The 7,299-nt window shown below is 44.7% G+C and overlaps 1 long non-coding RNA gene across 1 annotated transcript; it reads left to right on the top strand.

Moving 5' to 3' along the window:
* Positions 1-187: 187 nt before the first annotated feature.
* On the top strand, positions 188-5,878 carry LOC132520092 (uncharacterized). The gene is made up of 2 exons (XR_009540468.1): positions 188-3,575; positions 3,803-5,878. It is a non-coding gene; the product is annotated as an uncharacterized LOC132520092 (long non-coding RNA).
* The last annotated feature ends 1,421 nt before the right edge of the window (positions 5,879-7,299 follow it).

The raw sequence follows: 7,299 nt of genomic DNA, 5'->3' as shown, positions 1-7,299 counted from the left end.
GGCGTATCATTGTGGTTTGATTTGACTAAGGATATTGAACATCTTTTCATGTACTTATTGGCCATTTGTGTATTTTCTTTGGTGAAACATCTAGATCCTTTGCCCATTTTAAATTGAATTGTTGTTTTCAGTTGTAAAAGTAATTTATATATTCTGGATACTAGATCCTTATATGATTTGCAAATATTTTCTCCCATTCTGTGTTTTCACTTTCTTGATGGTATTCCTTGAAACACAAAAATTACGAATTTTGATGATACCCAATATATCTATTTTTCCTTTTGTAACTTGTGATTTTGGTGTCATATCCAAGCAGCTATTGCTTACTCTAAGGCCATGAATATATATTCTTATGTTTTCTTCTAAGAGTTTTAAGATGTAGCTGTTCATTTTAGGTCTTTGGTCCATTTTGAGTTAATTTTTTTTAAATTTTATTTATTTACCTTTTCTTTATTTATTTTTGGCTGCGTTCGTTCTTTGTTGCTGCACATGGGCTTTCTCTAGTTGGGGCGAGCGGGGGCTATTCTTCATTGCAGTGCGCGGGCTTCTCATTGTGGTGGCTTCTCTTGTTGCGGAGCACAGGCTCTAGGCACTCGGGCTTCGGTAGTTGTGGCTCTCAGGCTCTAGAGCATAGGCTCGGTAGTTGTGGCTCATGGGCTCTAGAGCGCAGGCTCAGTAGCTGTGGCACACGGGCTTAGTTGCTCCGTGGCACGTGGGATCTTCCCAGACCAGGGCTCGAACCTGTGTCCCCTGCACTGGCAGGCGGATTCTTAACCAGTACGCCACCAGGGAGCCCCATTTTGAGTTAATTTTTGTCTGTGCTTCATTCATGTGGCTCTTCAGTTGTCTCAGCATCATTTGTCGAAAAGATTATTCTTTCTTCCATTGAATTGTGTGCACTTTTCTTGATCAATTGACAATAAATGTGTGAATTTATTTCTGGACTCTCACTTCTATTCCCTTGACCTATAAATCCTATGCTACTGCTACAATGTCTTGATTAATGTAGCTTTGTGGTAAGTTTCGAAATCCTCCAACTTTGTTCTTTTTAAACATTGTTTTGGCCATTCTGGGTCTTTTGCATTTCCAAACAAATTTTTGAGCCATCTCATGTGTCTGTCGCTCTTGCTAAAAATAAAGAGTAATGGAATCTCACAAATAAATGAATGATTGAATGAATGAATGAATTTGTGCCACCAAAAAAAAAAAAAGGGCATCTGAGATTTTAGGGATTGTGTCGACCCTAGAGATCACTTTGGAAAGTATAGCTGACCTTTGAAAACCACGGGTTTGAACTACACAGGTCCACTTACACAAGGACTTTTTCAGCAGTAAACACTGCAGGGCCACATGAGCCATGGCTGGTTGACTCCTTGGAGGAGAACCACAGGCGCAGGGGCTGAGGGTGCGGTTACACGTGGATTTCTGACTGCATGGAGGGTAGGCTCGGTAGGCTCGCCTAAACCCTGAGATGTTCAAGGGCCACGTGTAATGTCATTTTAATCTTAAATTTTCTAATTAGTGAACTTAGAATATCTTTTCATTTGTTTAGGTTTTCTTTATATTTTCTCTGTGTTTTGTAGTTTTCAGTGTACAAGTTTTGCATTTATTTTGTTAAATTTATTCTTAAATGTTTTATCCTGTTTGATGTCGTTGTAAATGCAGCTGTTCTCTGAATGTCATTTTTGGATTGTTCATTGCTAATGCATAGAAATACAACTACTTTTCTTATGTTGGTCTTATATCCTGAAACCTTGCTGAACTCACTTATTAGTTTAATAGTTGTATGTGTGTGTAGATTTCTTAGGATTTTCTATACACACTCTCATGTCATCTGCAAGAGAAAGCTGTATTTCTTTCTTCGCAATTTGGATTTCTTTTATTTCTTTGTCTTGCCTGGGTGCTCTGGCTAGAGCCTCAGTACAGTGCCAGATAGAGCTGGGGAGAGCAGACATCCTCGTCTTGTCCCTGATCTGAGAGGAAAAGCTTTCAGTCTTTTACCACCGAATGTAATGGTAGCTGTTTTTTTTGTAGATGGCCTTGTATCAGGTTGAGGAAGTTTCCTTATGTTCTTAGTTTGTTGAGTGTTTTTGTCGTGAAGGGAGTTGAGTTTTTGTCAAATGCACTTTCTACATCTATTGAAATGATCGTGTGGTTTTGGTCCTTTATTCTTTTCGCATGGTGTGTTACATTGTTTTCCGTATGTTGAACCGCACTTGCATTCATGGGATAAATCCCACGTGGTCAGTTTCAGTAGTCTGTATATTTCTAGGAATTTGTCCATTTCATCTAGGTTATTTGTTATCGTTTGTTGACATAACAGTTGTTCATAGCATTACTTTATAGTCATTTTTATTTCTGTAAGGTTGATAGTAATGTCTCTTCTATCACTCCTGATTTTAGAAATCTGAGTCTTCTCTCATTAATTTTCTTGGTTAGTCTAGCTAGAGGGTTATCAGTTTTACTGATCTGTTCAAAGTTGTTTTTCTCTATTATTTTTCAATTTTTACTTAATTTCCACTCTAATGTTTATTATTTCCATTGAGTTGCTTTGTGTTTAGTAGTTTTCATTCTTTTTCTAGTTTCTTAAGTGGAAGTTTAGCTTATTGACTTGAGCCCTGTCTTCTTTGTAACGTAGGTGTTTACAGGTATGGATTTCCATCTAAGCACTGCTTTAGCTTCATCCCGTACGTTTTGGTATGTTGTGTGTCCATCTTTATCTCAAAAGTATTTACTAACTTCTCTTGTGATTTCTTACTTTACCCACTGTTTATTTAGGAGTTGGTCCTTTAATTTCCACATCCTTGTGAATTTCCCAAACTTCCTTGTGTTATTTGATTTCTCATGTCATTCTGTGTAGCCAAAGAACATGTTTTGTGTGCTTCCAGTTCTTTAACATTTGAGACTTCTGATCTGTCCTGGAGAGTGTTTCATGTGCAGCTGAGAAGATGAGTATTCTGCTGCTGCTGGGTGTTCTGTCAGGTCTATAGCTGGTTTATAGTATTGTTTAAGTCTCCTTTTCCTTATTGATCTTTACCGCAGCAGTTAAATCCGTTATTGAAAGTGGGGTATTGAAATCTCCAGCTGTTATTGTTTAATTATCTGTTTCTCCCTCTCTGTCAGTTTCTGCTTTGTGTATTTTAGGGCTCTGTTAAGTGCATATATGTTTATACTTCTTATTTCTTCCCGATGGGTTGACCCTTTGCAGCACAGCCTTCTCTATCTCTAGTACCAGTTTTTGCCTTAAGGTCTCTTTTGTATGAGTTAGCGTAGCTTCTGGTTGTTTGCATGGCCTATCCTTTTCCAGCCTTTCACTTTCATCATATCTCTGAATTTCAAGTCTTATGGACAGCATATATTTGATCATGTTTTTATATCTGTTCTACCAAGTCTCTGCTGCTTGAGTGGAGTGTTTAATCTACTTACCTTTAATGTAATTGCTGATAAGGTAAGATTTATGTCTGCCGTTTTTCTGTTTTTCTACATATCTTTTTAAATCTTTCTCCCTCTGTTACCTTTTTTTCTTGTGTGTTAAATGGCTGTTTAATTCCCTTGTAATACTTTAATTCCCTTGTGTCTCTACCACTGTTTTTTTTTTTTTTTTATTTTTTTTGCGGTACGCGGGCCTCTCACTGCTGTGGCCTCTCCCGTTGTGGAGCACAGGCTCTGGAGGCGCAGGCTCAGCAGCCATGGCTCACGGGCCCAGCCGCTCCGTGGCATGTGGGATCTTCCTGGACCGGGGCATGAACCCGTGTCCCCTGCATCGGCAGGCGGACTCTCAACCACTGCGCCACCAGGGAAGCCCTCTACCACTGTTTTTTAAGTAATTTTTTTCAGTGGTTGCTTTGAGGATTACAATGAACAACTTAATACAATCTAGTTTGGATTAATAACAACTTAATTTCAGTAATGTACAAAAACTGCTCCATTAGAGCTCTGTTTCCTTCCAGCTCTTTTCTGCTGTTTTTGTCATACAAATTGCATCTTAATAGATTGTAAGCCCATCAACATAGTTTTGTAATTATTGCTTTATGTAGTTGTCTTTTAAATCAGATAGGAAAAGAAAAGGTTTACAAACACAAGCACATTTATACTGTCTTTTATCTGGCTCTGTAGTTCCCTTTCCCAGTGCCCTAATTTCTCTTTGAGGATTTGAATCTGGTATCTTTCACTTCAACCTGAAGCACTCCCTTCAGTGTCTCTTGTAGGGCAGGTCTGCTAGCAGTGAAGTCTCTTCATTTTTGACTCTCTGGGAATGTCTTCATTTCTCCTTCGTTTTGAGGAATAGTTTTGCTGGATGTAGAATTCTTGGTTTAACAGTCTTTTTCTTGCAACACTTTTTTTTTTTTTTTTTTGGCGGTACGCGGGCCTCTCACCGCGGTGGCCTCTCCTGTTGCGGAGCACAGGCTCCGGACGCGCAGGCTCAGCGGCCATGGCTCACGGGCCCAGCCGCTCCGCGGCATGTGGGATCCTCCCGGACCGGGGCACGAACCCGTGTCCGCTGCATCAGCAGGCGGACTCTCAACCACTGCGCCACCAGGGAAGCCCTCTTGCAAGTCATCCCACAACCTCGTGGGCTGCAGGGTTTCTGGAGAGAAGCTAGCTGTTAGTCTGGAAAGGTGGCTTGAACACGAGTTGGGTTTTTAATTGCTACTTTCAAGATGCTCTGTTTGTCTTTATGCTCCGTTTTAACCACGAAGTGTCTAGTTAAGGTCTCTCTGTGTGTGTCCTGCTTGGAATTTGTTGAGCTTCTTGGTTGTAGAGATTGTTTCTCATCAAACTTGGCCACTGTTTCTCCTGAGATTCTTTCTGTCCTGTTCCCTCTCTCCTCTCCTCTCCATCATGTATACACACTTGGTTGATGGTATCCATTGGCCTCTGAGGCCTGTTCATTTTTCTTCGTTCTTTTTACTGTGTCTCAGACTGGACCTGTTGACGTATCTTCAAGGCAGCTTAGTGATTAGCTAATGATTGGACAGAGATTTCCTTAAATGCTTTGATCCAGTGAGTCTGGTGGTTTCCCGACTAGCTGTGTGTGCGTGTGTCTGTGTTGGGCACACCTTCAGCGCTCTGCCAGCCGGTTGCTGACTCTGCCTTGGCTCTCACTTGATGAATGTTTTGGTCTTTGCTCCATGAGAAAGTAGCGTGTTATAGTTTTAATTGACGTTTCTCTTAGGAGTGAGAGCAAGCATTTTTCATAATGTTAAAGCATTCATTGTTTATCCTTTTGTGTGAATTGTATTCCATACCCTCTGCCCATTTTTCTGTTAGCTTATTGGTTTCTTATTAAGCTGTGGGAGCTCTTCATTCAGTAACGAGCTGTACATGGTGAGTCACGAATGTTTCCTCATTTTATCTCTGACTTTGCTTATGTTGTTTTCGCCATGTAGATTTTTTATGCAGATGAATTTAACCAACCTTTCATGGCTTCTGCTTTTGTATTCCTTCCCCACTCAAAGATTGTACCAAAAAATTCTTCCATCTTTTCTTCTAGTACTTTTATAGGTTGCATTTTCATGTTTAAGTCACTGATCTACTTAACATTTAGTCTGATATAAAATATGGCTCTGGAAATTCAGTTTTTTATTTTAAATACCCATCCAGGTGTCCCAACACCAGTAATGAATTCACTTGTTTTTGCAAATTTAAAATACTGCCTTTATCATTTATTGAAGTCCCTGCGTACAGTGGTTCTATTTCTGAACGTTGTTCTAGCTCATCAACTCGTCTGCCTGTTTATATATCATCATACTGTTGTACTTACTGTGCCTTGGTAGTACATGCATATGTCAAAGCCTCTTGTGTTTCTGTTCTCTGTTGTATAACTTCAGGTGAAGTTACATAACTAGTGTTTCTATAAAATTTAATTCATGACTGATCGGTGACTGGGGCTCTTTGCATCGTATCTTTTAAAGAATCGCCACGAGTGTTTATTAAGACAGACCCACAGGTCCATATGTTTCTGGCTGGGGGAGCAGCAGTGGGAGCTGGGCTGGCCCTCCTGGCCGGTGGGGCCCAGTGGACGGTACCTCGGGGAGCAGGCTCCACCACTCTGAGCCCAGGGCCCCCAAGCAGTGACTTGGTGCTGAGGGGGTCCTGGGTGGGTCCCACTTTCCTCAGAGGCCCCAGCGGAAGCAGAGGAAGCTGCACCCCCTCCCTTGGTGCCCCCAGTGCCCCCCCCACCTGTCTTGTCACGTGCTTCTTGGGACCCCGTGAGTCAGGGCGGGGCAGGGGGGCCTGGGACAGCCTGGGCAGTAGGTGGGTTTGGAGCCAGCAGGGGAAGGCTACACCCCGAGTGCCTCGAGGAGCCCACCTGCATGTGGGAGAGCGGCACTCCAGTGAGGACCTGGCAAGCAAGAGTGGGACTGCCTGGGGGGGTGGGGTCCCAGGGCCTCTCAAGCCGTGTAGCAAGGGGGTGTCGGTGCTGGCGTTTGGGCTAGGCAGGTTCTCGTCAGGAGGGCGGGAGCAGTGAGTGGGGAGTCCCTGTCAGCGCAGGTGGTGTGGGGCAGTGCGGGCAGGGCTGGTGGGAGCGGGTCCTCGTGTGGCGCTGAGGGCTCCGGCTCCAGCCTGGAGACCACGGGGGCTGCCGTGGGGTGCGGGATGCGAAGGTGCTGTGCCCTGGTCCAAGGCAGACTGGCTGGGCCGGCCCAGGGAGCGGCAGAGGGACGGCAGGAGGGAGGACTGGCAGGGCTGTTACAGCGGCAGTCAGAGCTGGCTGCACAGAATGGAAAACTCCTGAGTGACAGTGGCTTGTGAACGCAGGCTTTAAATGTGCTTCTGTCCTAAGGTGGTGCCCAGGCTGGGGAGGAGGCCGCACGGAGCCACTGGCCCCCATCCCTTCCCAGTGTCAGCGTACAGGGCCTGCATCCCCAAGGCTACCTCTTGGCCCAAGGTGGCTGCTGGAGCTCCAGCCATCACTGGGTCTGCAGAAGGGGGGCAGGGGTGCGTGCCTTGGGCTCAGCCATTTCCTGTGAGGAGCCTCCCTGGGAACCCCTCCAGCAACATACACCCTGCTCATGCCAACTTGGCCAAACCTAGTCATACGGCATCGTCCAGCTGCCCAGAAAGCAGGAAAAGTTGGCTTTATTCTGGGGATGGGCGCCCAGCTGCCATCAGCTGTGTCCTCGCAAGAGGGAGAACCTGTCAGTGCCCAGCAGGGGCTTCTCCAAAGGGGGCCACCACACGGCTGTCTGGTATGGGGTGGGACATGGCACCCGGAATTGTGGCCTGCCTACAGGGGATGTGGCCGTGGAATGGACGGGACTTCCCCCCGCCACCCCGTGGACCTGCGTGCCTCAG

This window comes from Lagenorhynchus albirostris, chromosome 4 (assembly GCF_949774975.1).
Source record: "Lagenorhynchus albirostris chromosome 4, mLagAlb1.1, whole genome shotgun sequence".
Lineage (NCBI taxonomy): Eukaryota > Metazoa > Chordata > Mammalia > Artiodactyla > Delphinidae > Lagenorhynchus > Lagenorhynchus albirostris.
Note: the sequence above shows the minus strand (reverse complement) of the source record. Positions and strands in the feature narration are given on the sequence as shown.